We start from the raw sequence: 18,264 nt of genomic DNA, 5'->3' as shown, positions 1-18,264 counted from the left end.
ACTGAGGTCCAGCACCAAGGGCCTTCTGGCAGTTCCCTCGCTACAAGAAGCCAAGTTACAGGGAACCAGGCAGAGGGCCTTCTCGGTGGTGGCACCCACCCTGTGGAACGCCCTCCCATCAGATATCAAAGAGAATTACAACTACCAGACTTTTAGAAGACATTTGAAGGCAGCCCTGTTTAGGGAAGCTTTTAATGCTTAACAGACCACTGTATTTTAATACTTTGTTGGAAGCCGCCCAGAGTGGCTGGGGTATAAATAATAAATTATTATTATTATTATGGCAACTGTAAATTGGGTTTAAGGTTCCATTTGGTGATTAGCTTATATATCTGACTTTCTAACACTTCTTGAATGGTAGGTTGATGGTGCTGTTTTGGCTGCCTGTGGATCCTTCCTTGGAGAATGATCTAGCTATTACTATCTAGGATGACTCATTTTATACCTGGCATGTGTCATATGCAGTGAGAGGACTTTGTTTCCTCTTTGGGACTAAATACATTGCATACGTTCTTTCTTGGAAAAGGCTGCACCTGCACATCTACTTATTACGATTCAGTCTCCTTAATGAACTATATGTCATGATTAGAAGAAGAGAGATGATTTACTGTATCCCCCCCTTTTTTTTCCAGTGGGATGGAAGTGACATTTCACATTTTGAGAATTAAGTTGCTGAGATCTCTTTTTTTAGCATTGAAAAGATATTAATCTGCCCAGAGCAATCATTTGCATAAGAAAATGTATGCCCCGTGAGCTCTTGCACTCAAATTAGTTGTCATTTGAGTCATGTGTGTGTATTTAGCAATCACTGAGTAATGGCTTTAAGAAAAATATCAGAACATGCTGTGCGTATGTAAGGAGGGAGGCTGCTTTTGCAATGAATTTGTAGGTGTTGCGGCACGTCTGAGAAAATAAAAGTTGGTCCCCACACTGAGAAATGAGCAATTAAAAACAAAACAAAAAACTAAGGTGGCACACATTCTGTACCTTTAAATCATATTTGAAGCACATTCCCTCTCAAAGAATTCTGGGCAGTGTAGTTTGTTGAGGTTTTCTGGGAACAGTAACGACAACAAGGAATAAGCTACATTTTATTGCAGACCCTACTGTGTGCGTAATTGCCCCCAAAGTTGCTTATTGCTAGGTCCAGCTTGGTCACTGATGGATTATGGCAGGGAGATTGTGGCTTAAGAATGACTTCCAGAGCTCTTAATGTCTCTGTTTAAGAATCTTACGTTTTAAAAATAAAAGGTATGGCTTTTGATCCAGAAGTTCAGAGGTGCTCTTAATTGGCAAAGAGGTTTCCAAGAAGACCTTGCATTTTTAATATTTGCTTCTTGTAGTATAGCTACAAGAATTGATTGCCGAAGAATTGATGCTTTTGAATTATGGTGCTGGAGGAGACTCTTGAGAGTCCCATGGACTGCAAGAAGATCAAACATATCCTTTCTTAAGGAAATCAGCCCTGAGTGCTCACTGGAAGGACAGATCCTGAAGCTGAGACTCCAATACTTTGGCCACCTCATGAGAAGAGAAGACTCCCTGGAAAAGACCCTGATGCTGGGAAAGATGGAGGGCACAAGGAGAAGGGGACGACAGAGGACGAGATGGCTGGACAGTGTTCTCGAAGCTACGAACATGAGTCTGACCAAACTGTGGGAGGCAGTGGAAGACAGGAGTGCCTGGCGTGCTCTGGTCCATGGAGTCATGAAGAGTCGGACATGACTAAACAACTAAACAACAACAGTATAGCATATATTTGGGAACATATAGTTTCACAGTTGTATATATCCATCTCTTTAACTAATTCTTTGTGTTTGTAGTCTTCCATTTGTTGCTGTTGAGATTTCTAACTTGGGAGCGGGTAGAATATAGACTCGGTTCTGCCGATTTGCTGCTGGCCAATTTCCGATGGACCAACTTCCTTAACTTCCTGGGTGGCAGAGCAGGCATTTTTGCATGCAAAAGTTCCCAGAGAGGATCCTCAGCATCCCCAAGCAGAACGGGGAGAGACTCCTGTCTGAAATCCTGGAAAACTCATTCAGCTGATGTAAAACGCTGTATTGTCTAACTCTGTAGATGGCATCATTCATATGGGCTTGCAGTGCTAGATTTGGTCCGAACCAACAACAAACTTGGCGTAAGCAAGAATGCAAACTGAGGATTGCTATTAATTCATTCAGCCTTTTCCAACTTGGTGGGATGGGAGTTGTAATCCAAAACATCAGGTTGGTGAATCAGTTGGTTGCACCTTAGCTATTACTATTAAGGAATCCTTGCTATAGGTTCTTGCTATATTTTGTTGGAAGCCGCCCAGAATGGCTGGGGAAACCCAGCCAGATGGGCGGGGTATAAATAAATAATAATAATTTATTCTTGCTTTGTAGGGGGGCAGAGGAGAAAGGGAGACCACACAAGATTGAAATCTGCCACTCCTGCTTTAACTTAACATTGTTAATAGTTTAACTTTGCGGCAGGCAACAGCGTCCAATTGGATTAGATTCATTTTTTTTCCAGGGACTACACTATGGAAAGAGGGTAACAATATCTATTCCAGTGATTGAGCATATGTTTTGTTCATCAGTTTTTCCCAGCTGTATTGAGTTAATTTTGCAGAAGACTCTTGTTGTACATTGTCTATGGCCTAGCTGCTAGAATCTCTCTCTGTGTGTATGAATGAAAACAATGACAAATATACAACACTCACACGGGCATTCTTGTTTGTGTGGCCACTTTTTGTTGTTTCTGGCAGAACTTCTGCATATCTAAAAACTCAATTTCCCCCCTCTCCTTTGGAATACAGCGGCAAGGAGTATTGAATTTCTATATGATGTGCCCCTGTTGAAAAGACAGGAGCGACTCTTTATTAAAAGAAGACGCATTTGGAGCCCCCTGTATAAACCACCTTTTCAAACTCCTCCTTGCTCATTTTGGCAAGATGTATCTTGCAGTGGGACGCGGGTGGCGCTGTGGGTTAAAGCCTCAGCGCCTAGGACTTGCCGATCGCATGGTCGGCGGTTCGAAACCCCGCGGCGGGGTGCGCTCCCGTCGCTCGGTCCCAGCGCCTGCCAACCTAGCAGTTCGAAAGCACCCTCGGGTGCAAGTAGATAAATAGGGACCGCTTACTAGCGGGAAGGTAAACGGCGTTCCGTGTGCTGCACTGGCTCGCCAGATGCAGCTTGTCACGCTGGCCACGTGCCCCGGAAGTGTTTGCGGACAGCGCTGGCTCCCGGCCTTTAGAGTGAGATGAGTGCACAACCCTAGAGTCTGTCAAGACTGGCCCGTACGGGCAGGGGTACCTTTACCTTTACCTTATCTTGCAGATGTGCTGTGGAAAATAGCTGAAGGGGAGTTGCACACCTTTGGTACATATAACTGTCAGTTCACTGATGAAGGGAAGACAGCTTAAAAAAAAAAAACCAAACCCAGAACAAAACAGCATCCCCTTTGGGTGCAAGATGTTCCAGTTGCACATCACTCTCTGCTTGTTTGAGAGATGCAGAGATGGGAGACGAACAGTGCAGTTCCACACATGTGCTTCCCCCAAAGAATCTTGGGATCTGTAGTTTTCCACTGCAATTCCCAGCGCCCTTAACAAGCTACAGTTCCCAAGTCAGGGATGGGGAACCTTTGGCCCTCTCAGCTTTTGGGGATGATGGGAATTGCCATGCAAAAAGAAGGTCATTATGTGTAGATCACCTTGATATGGTGGCTTACCAGTGATGGTGATGACAATGATGAATAACATTAATACACAGATTCCCTATTTGTGCATATTGCTTCCAAAGAAGGTAAAATCCAACCTTTTGTTTTGTTTTGTTTTGTTTTGTTTCCTATTATCAGTTTATTGTTTTCTTGTACTTTTACTGCTCTGTTATTAGATGATTATTCTTCTACGTGTACTGTGTTTTTATTGCTCTGCCATTACTGATTAGCTAAATTGCTGTGAGATTTATTACGTATTTGAAGTCTCAGCTGTTGGCTTGAGACAACATGTATCTGGCCAGTGGGATGAGTTGGGGGATGCTGTATATAGCAGGAGGCTGCAGAAGATGTTTCCTTACTGGCTAGGTGTTTGTATAAAGAGGCAGAACTATTTTTAGGCACAGTGTAACCAATATTATTTGCCGCTAAATTGTTGCTGTTATGGCTTCATGGTTTTAGCAATGCGTTAACTTTGTATAATGCTATCTGTTGATTGTAGCTGCCTTGAACTCCCAACTGGAGAGAGAGGGTGAAATTTAAAAATCTTGAATAGATGCTAGTTAAGTTACTGGGTTGCATTTAACCAACATGCCTTAATTTCTGCTGATTGGCATCTCTGCATTGGGCTGGCACCTTCCTTTAAAGTCACCTAACACTAGTTTTTAGCTTATTGTTGTTTTCAATTATTTTTGAATGTTTTAAATAGTTGCTTTTAACTATTTTTACAGGTAATTTGTTTTATTCTTTTTGTAAACCACTTTGAGGGTTGTTGTTTTTTTAGTTTAGTTTACAATCAAGTGGTATATACTTCATAAAAAACAAAATACAATAAGCTAAAAACCAGATTAAAATACCTGTCAAAGGACTACATATCTGGATAGGCTTGTCTGAACACAAATGCACCTAAAAGAGTGCATTGCACCTGATATCAACAGGCAGGAACTTCCAAAGTTTGTGTGCTGCCACACTAGAATATCACTTTAAAAGAGGTGCAGAGTCATTCTTGGCAGTCGGCAGTGAGCCAGGTGGGCCAGAGACCTGATGGCAAATAAAAGCAGATTCACGTAGTCTAATTGCAGCCGAGTCAACATTTATCAGGAAGTGCTTTTCTGAGACAATTCCGGAGACTTTCCTTTTTTTCTTTTTCCCACTTCTTCCTTTACCTCTTGAAAATATCAGTTTACAGAATTTTCTCCCAAGTACTCACCACCATTTTTTTAATGGCAGCTGCCATTTTCTCACCCACACCCCCCACTCTTAATTGACCCTGGGGAGTTGTGGAGGATGGAAACTGGTGGCCAGTTTGCCAACCCAATTTCCACTGGTGCCCCTTGTGGCGAGGGCATAACAAAAACCTGGAGCGTGGCAAGAATGAAGCTGTGTCGTTGCCACTGTATAATAGTTAGGCAAATTATTAATAAATCCATTTATTTCCCTTAAAAAAGGCAACCCATTTAGAACTGCAAGTGCATAAGTGGACATGACAACACTTCAAAGAGGCCTATGTGAACCACCTGAGATTCAGGAGACGTCTTGACACATCTGGCAGATAGATCTGCCTTGCGGCCTTTTGTACAGATGTAGTCTTCCACTCTCCATTGTCAGAAGTGTCTTCACCCAAAGAGTTAAGGTCAAGCAGCTGGTTAATCCAAATTTGTTGAAGATTAGGGATGTGGCGGCATTTATAATGGGGCCTTTAATCTGGCGGTTCTGAGTCACTGCTTAAACGCTGCATAATTTCCTTGGCTTATCGAGCCTCCCCAAAGCTTCCCTTCTCCCACCCACCCACCCTCCCTCCCTCCCTCTCATTAAGGTTTCCCCACGTGAGACAGAGAAGTGGAAAGCGAAAGGGAGAAAGTGCATTAGCGCACTCAAATCGCAGCAGGGAAGAAGCATCTCCCTCCCCCTCCCCCCACCCCCTTTCTAAATGTTCTCGTCTTTGACCAAAGGTGCGATAATTAACATTGTTATAATTAGAAATGTACCGTCTCTGTGTGTGGCGTGCTGATTGAGTGCAAGTATTCTTCCAGCTTGCTGGAACGTGCATAATCATAGAAGCTTAGAGTTGGAAGGGATCCAAGGGTCATCTAGACCAACCCCTTGCAATGTACCATAAAGGTAAAGGACCCCTGGAAGGTTAAGTCCAGTCAAAGGCGACTATGGGGTTGTGGTGCTCATCTTGCTTTCAGGCCGAGGGAGCTGGCATTTGTCCACAGACAGCTTTCCGGGTCATGTGGCCAGCATGACTAAACCCCTTCTGGCACAACGGAACACCTTGACGGAAACCATTGTTTACCTTTCTGCCGCAGCAGTACCTATTTATCTACTTGCACTGGTGTGCTTTCGACCTGCTAGGTTGGCAGGAGCTGGAACAGAGCAATGGGAGCTCACCCCGTCGCCGGGATTTGAACCGCCGACCTTCCGATCGGCAAGCCCAAGAGGCTCAGTGGTTTAGACCACAGCGCCACCCGCATCCCATGCATGTACTGTAAACCACCATGTTGGGTACTCCTGAAAGAGACCTCTGGATCAGACCCAAGGCTTATCTAGTCCAGAATCCTGCTCTCACAGTGGTCAACCAGACGCCTGTGAATTAAAGCAGGACCCACAAGCACGAGAGCACTGTCTCTCTCCTGTGGTGCCCAGCGCCTAGTGTTCAGAAGCGTTGCTGCCTTTGACTGTGGAGGCAGAGCAATAGCCATCATGGCTAAGCAGCCGGTGTGGCGTAGTGGTTAGAATGTCGGACTAGGACTTGGGAGGCCGGGGTTTGAATCCCCACTCGGTTGTGAAGCTCACTGAGATGACCTTGGACCTGTCACTGCTTCTCTGGCTTGCCTACCTCACAGGGTAGTGGTGGAGATTGAATGAGGAGGGGCACGAAGCATGAATGCCACCTTGAGCTCCTTGGGGGGGGGGAAGGTGGGATATAAAAGCAATCGATCAATAATAAGCTTGCCCTCCATTAATTTCTAATCCTCTTGGGGAGCCATTGATGGACATTGCAGGAGCCTCCTCATTTCCTTATGCAAACCTAGGGTGGAAGCCTATGTTTAAACTGGCAAATACACTTTACTCAAGCATGTAACCTACCTGTTAACAATACACCTGTATTTTGACGGTGGGGGGAGAAGGCAGAAAGACGTTTTCAGGGAAGAACTGGCGAGAAAGAAGGCTGCTTAGCCCTGCCCAGGGCTCTCCAGCCCCCAACCCCTGCAAACACCACAGCGTCTCCTTAAAGTTGGCTTTTTTCCAGGCACAGAGCCTGGCTAGTGGAAAAAACCTATATTTATATATTAAAAATGTTCCACCCTCTGGAGTTCTTGCAGGATTTAAAACCTCCCTCCCTGTACAAATGGGCACACTCCTGCCGTAAGAATGGATGCCTTGCTAGTGCAAATTTCTTTTCCAGCATCCATGACTTGCCTTTATCTTTTAAGTTTGCCGTTCCTTCTCTGCGAGCTCGTTTTGCACTGGTGGCTGTAGGCAGTGCAAAGGGTCTTTCTTCCTTTCTTTTTCTTTAAGCAGGGGTGAACCAGTCAACTCTCTGGAACAAGGAGCAACCAGCAGCGTGCCACCAAGTCAATATTTGCCTTTTCAAAACGTCACAGGTCATTTCGCGGCTGTCAGGGCACTCTGCGGATGCATTAGGGCATCTTAGGCAGAGCGTGATTATTTAATTGAGGAGTGAAATCTAATCCTTTTTAATTTATCCTTAAGCTGCATCGAGGCCTCCCAAGCTGATCACGCATTGGGAAAAGACACAAGTTTCCACTCTCGGTTTCTGTTTCTTAAAATGAGAGGCTTTGGATGTTGACCTCAAATAACAAACAACGCCGTGTGTGAAATAATGGCTCACTCAACTGCGTCATCCTCCGTGTGTACAGGTGTGCTTTGAAGAGCCATTCAGGTAAGCTCAGGGATCTGAGAAACCTAGGAGCTGTAGGAGAGGAAGTGTTCTTCAGTGCTTAGAGCACATGGTTTGCATGCAGAAAGCTACAAATTCACTCCCTGGCTATAAAAGATTCCCTCCACCATTGTAGAGCTGTTGCCTGTCAAAATAAACAACCCTCAGCTAGATATTCCAACCAATGATCTGACTTAATATTTTGACGGCTTCATGCATTTCACATCTTCTGGATCAAGGTTCGTTGTGTAGAAACCTATGCTGCTTGTTGAACGGTTCATTCATCCAGTCTGTATAACGTTTCCTGCACATGTAACTTGTTAAGATACAGTTGTACATTTATCCACTCCATGTTTACAGTATCTCCAGGCTTTGTTTTGCACATGGCACCTTAGTATGTTTGTTGCTTGAATGGTTACAAGTCTATCTCTATTCTAGTTGTTATTCTAGTAAATTTGGTTTTATACTTATAAGCCAGTTTGTGGTGGTGTTGTTTTGTTGCATCATTATTACTGTCCCACATTTGATACTTTGTGTATATACTAGAAACGTAAGTGTACAACTTCTACAGCAGATTTTTTTTTTGCTTTTTTATTTTATTTTAGGTGTACAACTTTAACATTTCCAAATTTGAATCTGTGCCCTCTGCACCTTAATTTTTAATTCTTACATTTTTACAGTGTTAAATTCCCAGCTATAATTTGGGGTGGGTGGTGGGGTGGGCTTAAAGGTTTTAGGCGGGGAAGAACCTGAAACAAAACTGCTAAGACATTTGCAAAGCTAAGTAGCTTTTGATTTGAATGCGAGACCATGTGTTGAGATTTCCTACATTGCAGGGCAGTGGCGTAGCGTGGGGGGTGCAGGGGGGCCCGGCCGCACCGGGTGCAACATCGGGGGGGGGCGCTCGCACTCACAGCTCTCTGCCCCTACCTGGCTCTCTCTCTCTCTCACTGCAGGGCTGGCTGTGCGAATCCGATCCGAGCCGCCGGGTCGCCGCCCACTGTGGAGGGGAGGGTGGCAGGCGTGCGGTGCGGTGCGGAGAGAGAGCGAGGGACTATCTGGGGGAGGGACAGTGCAGCGGGGGGGGGGCGCAAATTACTTGCCTTGCCCCGGGTGCTGACAACCCACGCTATGCCACTGTTGCAGGGGGTTGGGTTAGATCCTTTGGGGTCCCTTCCAACTCTACGATTCTATGATTCTTTGCAGAAAGCTTAAGATTTAGGGAGCTTCATCCGCTCTTCCTACTCTTGTGTAGCCTTTGTCTTTATACCTCACTCCCCTGTGGCGATCATGCACTAGGCTAGGGGAAGGGCTGTTCATGCTCACTGGTGTACATAGGAGAGGATTCCCAAAACTGGATTTGGGTTTGACACCTCTAATCACGCCCCGCTCACTAGTTTAATTTCTGTTCTGGTACCAGCTGCAGGCAGAAGCCGCAATAACCGTCCTTCTGCCATCCCCTGCTTATGAAGGGAGAGGACGTTTGTTTGTTTGTTTATTCATTATGTTTATATACCACCTTTATCTTCCAATGATCTCAAGGAGGTGCACTTGGTTCCCCTCCTCCCCCCAATTTCATCCTCACAACAACGCTGGGTGGTAGGTTAGGCTAAGAGATCAGTGAGCGTCTTGGCTGAGTGGTGGTTCAAACCCTGCTCTCCCAGGTCCTAGTCCAACCCTCTCCAGCCTTTTTCAACCTGTGGGTCCCCAGATATAGTTGAACTACAACTCCCATCACCCCTAGCTAGCAAGGCCAGAGCTCAAGGATGATGGGAGTTGTAGTCCAACAACATCTGGGGTCTCACAGGTTGAGAATCACTGCAAAACCCATGGGTAGGCAAACTAAGGCCCGGGGGCTAGATCCAGCCCAATCGCCTTCTAAATCTGGCCTGCAGACGGTCCGGGAATCAGCGTGTTTTTACCTGAGTAGAATGTGTCCTTTTATTTAAAATGCATCTCTGGGTTATTTGTGGGGCCTGCCTGGTGTTTTTACATGAGTAGAATGTGTCCTTTTATTTAAAATGCATCTCTGGGTTATTTGTGGGGCATAGGAATTCGTTCATCCCCCCCCCCCATATAGTCTGGCCCCCCACAAGGTCTGAGGGACAGTGGACTGGCCCCCTGCTGAAAAGGTTTGCTGACCCCTGCTCTAACCATTATGTCACATTGGTTCCTTCTGGCTGCTGTTGGGCTGCAGCCCCCATAGTCCACGAACCCTGGCCAGGCTGGTGGAGCTGGTGGGAGTTGTAGTTCCGGACTCCTGGATGGCGCCCGGTTGGAGGACGGCTTTTCCTGAGGCAGTAACTACTCTAGCTAGCGGCAGCAAAAACAGCAGAGTCCTTTGTCACACGTTAGAACGTGAATTAGTTTATTGCGGCTTATTCTTTTATGGTCGTGTGTGTGTGTGTATGTTTTCAATCTCCACATTAACTCCTGTGATCCTTTTCATAGCATCCAGATTTTCAGGCTAAATAATTTGATTATGCGTGCCCACATTCAAATTATCTGTGCTGTATAAGGGCAATATTCTTGTGTGCTGAAAGGCTTCATCTACTCAAATGTGAAGCAGGGACCATTGAGAAGCAGTCTATCGAAGTATGGTTTTTGCATCTGCGTTGCTTGTTCCTGAAATTGCCTCCTTTTTTAGCTGGTTCCCTTCCCCCACCTCGTCTCATTGCGTGGCCTTGAATTGGACCCACAACTGGACTCACCATGGTCCGGCATTCTGGATCCATTGTTTATTAATTGGCTACATTCACACCAAATATTAAAGTGCTCTTTTAATACTTGTTGTGGTTGCCCCCAAAGAATCCTGGGAACTGTACTTTGACAAAGGTGCTGTGAGTTGATAGGAGACCCCTGTTTCTCCCACAGAGCTATGATTCCCAGGGTGGTTTAACAGTCAATCCCTCTTCTAGAATCATAGAGTTGGAAGGAACCATGAGGAACCATCTAGTCCAATTCCCTGAAATGCAGGAATCTTTTGCCCAAAGTGGGGCTTGAACCCACAACCCTAAGAGTCTTGTAGTCTGACAGCTGAGTTGTCCCTGACTTCTTCCTAGGGAACACTGGGAACTGTAGCTCTGTGAGGGGTCTCCTGTCAGCTTTCAGCACCTTGAACAAACCAGAGTTCCCAGGATTTGATACCATGACTGTTAAAGTAGTATAACAGTGTTTCAGTGTGTGGTGTGAACTTTGTCCGGCAAAGGTGTCAAATAAACTTGTTTAAAGTGGGGTGCTGCAGCTTTAAATGTTCAAGGGAGATGGGTTCAAGGTGTCCTGCAAAACAGCACCCTGAGCAAGGGCGAGGTTTTCTCCGGTCTACAAGGAAGCAGGAAAGGCTACACATTTGTCAAACAGAATGGAAAGATAAACCCACAATGAATAGTTCCGTTGTTCTGTGATTCTTCTCGCCCTGCTCCATAGACATTATGTAAAATGACTTTGCCGCAGCAGGAACAACAGGAGGAGGAGGAAGAGTGAAAGATGATAGTCTCCCTTTGGAGACAGAACCAAGGATCTTGGTTTAAGCACAGGCAGGGAGGTGCTTATTTATTAATTAAATTTGTATACTGCCTTATATCCGTAGGTCTCAGGGCAGTTCACAACATAAAATTACAATATTAAAAAAACAACAACCACAAAATAATGCCCAGTGCTGCCTGCCTGCCCAGGGTCCCTAGTCCCTGCACAGATGGAAATGTCATAGGAAGCAATGCCTAGTACAGTGATACCTCAGGTTAAGTACTTAATTCATTCTGGAGGTCTATTCTTAACCTGAAACTGTTCTTAACCTGAGGTACCACTTTAGCTAATGGGGCCTCTTGCTGCCACTGCATGATTTCTGTTCTCATCCTGAAGCAAAGTTCTTAACCCGAGGTACTATTTCTGGGTTAGCAGAGTCTGGAACCTGAAGCGTATGTAACCTGAAGCATATGTAACCTGAGGTAAAGGTAAAGGGACCCCTGACCATTAGGTCCAGTCGTGGCCGACTCGGGTTGCGGTTCTCATCTCGCTTTATTGCCCGAGGGAGCTGGCGTACAGCTTCCGGGTCATCTGGCCAGCATGACTAAGCCGCTTCTGGCGAACCAGAGCAGCGCACGGAAACGTCGTTTACCTTCCTGTCAGAGTGGTACCTATTTATCTACTTGTACTTTGATGTGCTTTCGAACTCCTAGGTTTGCAGGAGAACCCGAGGTACCACTGTACATAACTCTACCTACAAATTCCATTTTTGGGGAGGAGGAATCTTTTTAGCCACCCCTGTCAACCATCATTTACAACCTTATAGGGTAGACCAGCATTAGGACCAGATCCTTATCTGGGGATGAAGGCTAAGGGAAGGACTTGCTGAAGGCCTTTCTGGCAAATTCAGCAGCTCTTTGAACTTTGGAGCAGGGAATCCCCTGTGGGATGTTGTCCCCAGCCTTGCTTGCCTTATCCAGGTGTTGCTAGAATTAAACTCTCATCAGCTTCAGCCAGCATAGTCGGTGGTCAGGGGGTGTAAGTCCCAAAACATTGCAGGGCCATAGATTCCTCCCTGTTTCCCAGTTTTATAACTTTTTATGTCAAGAACCTGCATCCCTGAAGGGCCTTTGTTTCATGCATGTACCTGCATGTTGTCTCTAACTTCTGAAATTAGGCAGGTAGCAGTCGGGGGGGGGGACTGTGGAATGCTCACTTGGCACCCACTGACATGTATGTTTGTTTTCTGGCAACAGGCAAACACGCACATACCCCCCCCCCAGTCCTCCTTAAAAATGGATAGAATTCTTTGAATAAACCAACTTTTCCAAGTTTGTTTCTTGTTTTTATATGACTTCTGTTTTCCTGTGGTGTTGCTCTTAATGCATTAGAGCACGCTGTTAAATTGTTTTTAAAATGGATTTGTTACGGTTGTCGGGAGAGCTGTTTTGCGCCGCAGATGTGGGATATAAAATGCGCTGTAAATAAAATTAAGCACAACAGAACAGTTCTACAGAACGAGGCTGCAGCTCTGTAGCAGAGCATCAGCCTTGCGTGCAGAAGATCCCAGGTCAAACCCCTGGCATCTCTAGATAGGATTGGCAACAGAATCATAGAATCGGAAGGGACCCCGAGGGTCATCTAGTCCAACCCCCTGCAATGCAGGAATCTCAAGTAAAGCATGCTTCTGAATCACTAGCTAGCCTCTGCTAGTCAGTGTTGGCAATGTTAAGCTAGATGGACAGGCTGCCTGACTTTGTATAAGGTAGCTTGCTATATATAGTGATGTATGGAAGTGAGAGCTGGACCATAAAGAAGGCTGATCGCCGAAGAATTGATGCTTTTGAATTATGGTGCTGGAGGAGACTCTTGAGAGTCCCATGGACTGCAAGAGGACCCAACCTATCCATTCTTAAGGAAATCAGCCCTGAGTGCTCACTGGAAGGACAGATCCTGAAGCTGAGGCTCCAAGACTTTGGCCACCTCATGAGAAGAGAAGACTCCCTGGAAAAGACCCTGATGTTGGGAAAGATGGAGGGCACAAGGAGAAGGGGATGACAGAGGACGAGATGGTTGGACAGTGTTCTTGAAGCTACCAGCATGAGTTTGACCAAACTGCGGGAGGCAGTGGAAGACAGGAGTTCGTGGCGTGCTCTGGTCCATGGGGTCACGAAGAGTCGGACACGACCAAACGACTAAATAACAACAACAAAGCTTGCTATATGCTCTGGTCCCATGAGCTTCCTACCCACGGGAGTTGGTCAGTGCCTCTTTGCATTATGGGAGCTGGATATGATGCTTTAACTCTCTTAACACTTGATCCCAATTAATTGTTATTATTGCTTATTAAAGTTCTGTCCTGCTCTTCCTCTCACAGGAGCTCAGTGCAACAAACAGCTAAGAAACAAAATAATACAAATACAAATAAATGAAAATGGCTACACAAATGTTGGAGGTTTTAGTTAAGTGGGTTCCCTACTAATTGGTTATAAAACAACTCTGGGAAGTGGAGCTCTGTGAGGGGAACAGGGGTCTCCTAACAGTTCCCAGGGTCCTTAACAAACCACAGCTCCCAGGATTCCTCAGGCTTTGATGCTTTGCCACCCAACAGTGGAGGGAAAAGCAGCCCTGAACTTCTTCCATCTTGAGAAGTGGAGAGCACAAAATCTCCCCACCCCCCAAGCTTATGGGCTCTAAACCACACATCAGTTACAGGGTGTGATTAATCATCCGTTATTTCAAACTTTAACCATGCCCCTGGACACCTGCAGGAAATTTTCCGGGGTGGGAGCAACAGTAAAGTAAAATGCTGCAAGCAGGGAGCCAGACTGATTTCTCTCTCAAAAAAATGAGTACTATTGGTAGTTTGTGCTGTTGAACTGATCCTTATAGACTCTCCAGTTTGTAGCTGTGACAGAACTGGAAGAGGACCAGGCTTGGTTTTGGCCTCCGTATACCATTCCCCAATGCGTTCATGTGAGGGGGCAAAGGGGTGGATTGAGCTGGGATGTGGGTGGCGCTGTGGTCTAAACCACTGAGCCTAGGCCTTGCCGATCGGAAGGTTGGCGGTTTGATTCCCCGTGATGGGGTGAGCTCCCGTTGCTATGTCCCAGCTCCTGCCTACCTAGCAGTTTGAAAACATGCCAGTGCAAGTAGATAAATAGGTACCACTGTGGCAGCAAGGTAAATGGCATTTCCGTGGGCTCTGGCACTCGTTACGTTGTCTCGTTGTGCCAGAAGTGGTTTAGTCATGCCGGCCACATAACCTGGAAAGCTGTCTGTGGACAAATGCTGGCTCCCTCAGCCTGAAAGTGAGATGAGCACTGCAGCCCCATTGTCTCCTTTGACTGGATTTAACCATCCGGGGGTCTTTTACCTTTTTTTACCTTGTGCAAAAACACCCAAAGGAAGTGATGACTGGGCTGAATTTGAACCCAGGACTTCCCAGTCTAAGATGGCCTCTAGCTTGGCAGTCACCCAGGAGACGGGGGACCTGTAGCCCTCTAGATGTTGTTGGGCTCTAACTCCTGTCATCCCCAATCATTGACCATGCTGGTGGGAATTACAGACCAACAACTTCCCTGACCTAAGCAGTTTTAACATCAGATCTACTCACAAAATCCTGTTTGTTCACTCTGGATTTCAGGCAGCTGATGACACAGCCTGAGTGGATTTATTTATTTTATTTAAAGCATTCTTATTTCACTTGTGCTTCACATCACATGTACCTAGAGGGGGGAGAACAAGGAAAAAAATTTTCCCCTCTCTGCTCAGCGGCCATTCAGCGAAGCGGCAGGAGGCGCTGCGCAGAGAGAGGGAGGATTTTCCCCCTCTTGTTTTCCCGCTCTAAAACAAGGTGCCGTTTAAGGTGCGTTCAGGCGGCTACCTTGGAAGCCTGGAGAGCGAGAGGGGTCAGTGCACACCGACCCCTCTTGCTCTCCAGGCTTCAGGTTCCTTTCAACCTGCTCTTCGGGGCTGGCGGGGGGAAGCCCACCACCAGCCCCAAAGAGCAAGTCAGGGAGCAGTGGAAAGGCGCAGCGGAGAGGCTGCTGCCATAGTCGCACATCACTTCTTCAGTTGGAAGAGGGTCGCGGGGCTGTGGCTTCTTTAGCCCCGCACACGCTCTCCCAGCTGAAGAGGTGGTGCGCGGCTAAAGAGGCTCCTGCCATAGCCGCGCGTCACCTCTCCAGCCGGGAGAGGGTCGCGGGGCTATGGTGTCTTCGCTCCATAGGACGCACACACATTTCCCCTTCATTTTTGAAGGGGAAAAAGTGCGTCCTATAGAGCGAAAAATACGGTAAATGAAACATACTTTAAATCTCCAGAATTGCTGCTTTTTTTAATCAGAGGGTTTGTCCCTAGCCTGAGATCCAGGGCAGTGCCCTAGCTCTATGGGTAAGTAGGGTCTGACAAGCAAGGTGCTCAAAATGCTACCAATTTTGGGGAAATGTGGTACTGATGGTCTTGCTTTCACCCAGCTAATCAGTTTTCAAAACAAGAAATGGTTAAATAGTTGACAGTGCTAATATTGATCTTTGCTTATTAACCTGCTGCTCACGTGCTGTGTGTTCTGCCAATGCTGTGCATTGGTCTGTAGCTTGTAAAACAGTTACTGTCTGTGCCCGCAAAGCAATCAATGATTTAGCGCACGGTTTATCAGCATGCTGTAGAAACACAGGCTGTGCAACTTAATTGGCACATGCAAACGACTAAATCTCAGGCAGTGATGTTAACCCGGCATTTCTCAAAGTGCACCTTCTCAGATGTCTCGGAGAGAACGGTTGCCCACTTTTAACTGGATTGTATTTTTATTTCAAATGTGCCTTCCGGCTGGCATGCAAAGAGGTGCTTCCTGAACTCCAACCATGGTTTATTCTGGAGAAACAGAAAGAGGACTGTTCTGCTTTGCAGTGTCAGAGAGCTTTTCCTTTCACCAGCTCTGCTTTTGCGTTACGGAACGGGCAGCAGCTGCTTTTTCTCCTGGCAAATAGGAAGAAGTGGCCGAAGGCGAGTGTGTGTGTGTGGTTACTGGAAGCAAAGTTGCAATGATTTCACCTTGCGGGGGGTGGGGTGGGGGTGGAGAACTGGACAGGGTCCCAGTTCTGGAGAATCAATAGCTAGAAGACATATGGCAAGGTTATGTTGAGCACGGGTCATTGACGGGGCAATGTCCCAAACTGGCTTGCAATATGGACTGCGACTGATAGTGGGTATCACAATGGATTGCAAGCTACTGGGGTCTGTTTTGAGTTGCTGACCTGGCCAGTGTCTCAAATGAATGCAAGCTAGGGGGTAAAGGCAGGGGGGAGATGATAACATGGAGGAATTTGGAATAAAGCGCTCTCTTTAGGAAGCAAAAGAAGAAAACGGTTCTTCTGTGCTGACAGTGCAGTCGTATCACCATCTACTCGACAAAAGCTTCCCCTCAAGGAATGTGTAGGATTACTACCTTAATGACTCCTTGCTGTGTTGGAAATGAAAAAAGGCATGATAAAAAACTTTCAGTAAATGAGGAAGAATGGAGAGAATGCAGTGCCCAACTTAGACAAATTGCAGGCAGGAAAGCCTAGATGAAGATGTTCAGCAAATTTTGCTTTACAGCGTGTAATCCCTTCTCTCTTTGTTAATTTTAATTGGATTGCGAACAGTTATCTTGAGTTCTTTGTTCTTCCCGCCCTCATTTTTGGAATCGTTCTTTTGTCATTTCCTCCAAGTCTGGGTGGACTGCTTTTTTCTTATACGATTTAACTACGCCCTCTGTAGGTGGGAACTTTTGACTTGTTGCATGTAGCCATGTAGGGGGAAGGATTGTAGTTCAATGGCAGAGTAACTGCTTTGTGTGAAGAAGGTCGCGGGTTCAATCCAGGCATCTCCAGGTCTCGGTCCAGCAGTCTAGCTACTTCTCTATACTAGATCCCCTGCCCCCAACCACCTTTCCCAATATATAGGGACCAACAGACATCTTGGGGTTTTATTTTCTTTTTCATCCACTGAATTGTAAAACAACAACAAAACAACAACAACTTCTTATTTATACCCTGCCCATCTGGCTGGGTTTCCCCAGCCACTCTGGGTGGCTTCCAGCAAAATATTAAAATACAATGATTCATCAAATATTAAAAGCTTCCCTAAACAGGGCTGCCTTCAGATGTCTCCTAAAAGTCTGATAGTTGTTTATTTCTTTGACATCTGATGGGAGGGCGTTCCACAGGGCGGGTGCCACTACCGAGAAGGCCCTCTGCCTGGTTCCCTGTAACTTGTCTTCTCGCAATGAGGGAACCACCAGAAGGCCCTCGGCACTGGACCTCAGTATCTGCGCTGAATGATGGGGGTGGAGATGCTCCTTCAGGTATACTGGGCCGAGGCTGTTTAGGGCTTTAAAGGTCAGCACCAACACTTTGAATTGTGCTTGCAAACGTACTAGGAGCCAATGTGGGTCTTTTAAGACTGGTGTTATGTGGTCTCGGCAGCCACTCCCCGTCATCAGTCTGGCTGCCACATCCTGGATTAGTTGTAGTTTCTGGGTCACCTTCAAAGGTAGCCCCAGATAGAGTGTTTTGCAGTAGTCCAAGCGGGAGATAACAAGAGCATGTACCTCTCTGGCAAGACAGTTCACGGGCAGATAGGATCTCAGCCTGAGTACCAGATAAGGCTGGTAAACAGCTGCCCTGGACACAGAATTGACCTTCGCCACCATGGACAGCTGTGAGTCCAAAATGACTCCCAGGCTGCGCACCTGGTCCTTCAGGGGCACAGTTACCCCATTCAGGACCAGAGAGTCCTCCATACCCACTCCCTCTTCCCCCCAAAACAGTACTTCTGTCTTGTCAGGATTCAACCTCAATCTGTTAGCCGCCATTCATCCTCCAACCGCCTCCAGACACTCACACAGGACCTTCACCGCCTTCACTGGTTCTGATTTGAAAGAGAGGTAGAGCTGGGTATCATCCACATACTGATGAACACCCAGCCCAAACCTCCTGATGATCTCTCTCAGTGGCTGCATATAGATGAAACTAGGGAGCTTCATTTCTGTAAACAGTTTTGCTTCTCTTAGAATTGTAGCCAGTGGGTCTCCTCTCCTTCAAGCGAATTCAGGCTGTCTCAGTAATCACTCATGAAACTGGTAGAGACCTCCAGTTAAGGAGGGAACCTCTTTTCCTTCCATTGCAGATAAGAAAAAAACAGGA

General features: G+C 46.4%; 1 protein-coding gene across 8 annotated transcripts in view; it reads left to right on the top strand.

Moving 5' to 3' along the window:
• Positions 1-18,264, top strand: part of EPS8 (EGFR pathway substrate 8, signaling adaptor) — a 148,898-nt gene that overhangs the window by 12,162 nt on the left and 118,472 nt on the right. Inside the window, exon 1 of one of the 8 annotated variants that reach the window (XR_014502611.1) lies at positions 7,382-7,612. The exons of 5 other annotated variants lie outside the window; for them this stretch is intronic. The gene's annotated coding sequence lies outside the window, so the exon portion shown is untranslated. Of the gene's footprint in view, positions 1-7,381; positions 7,613-18,264 lie in introns of those variants that run through there. 2 more of the 8 variants (XM_083401970.1, XM_083401968.1) reach the window with 2 other exon arrangements.

Source organism: Podarcis tiliguerta (assembly GCF_965153285.1).
Source record: "Podarcis tiliguerta genome assembly, chromosome: 10".
Classification (NCBI taxonomy): Eukaryota; Metazoa; Chordata; class Lepidosauria; order Squamata; family Lacertidae; genus Podarcis; species Podarcis tiliguerta.
Note: the sequence above shows the minus strand (reverse complement) of the source record. Positions and strands in the feature narration are given on the sequence as shown.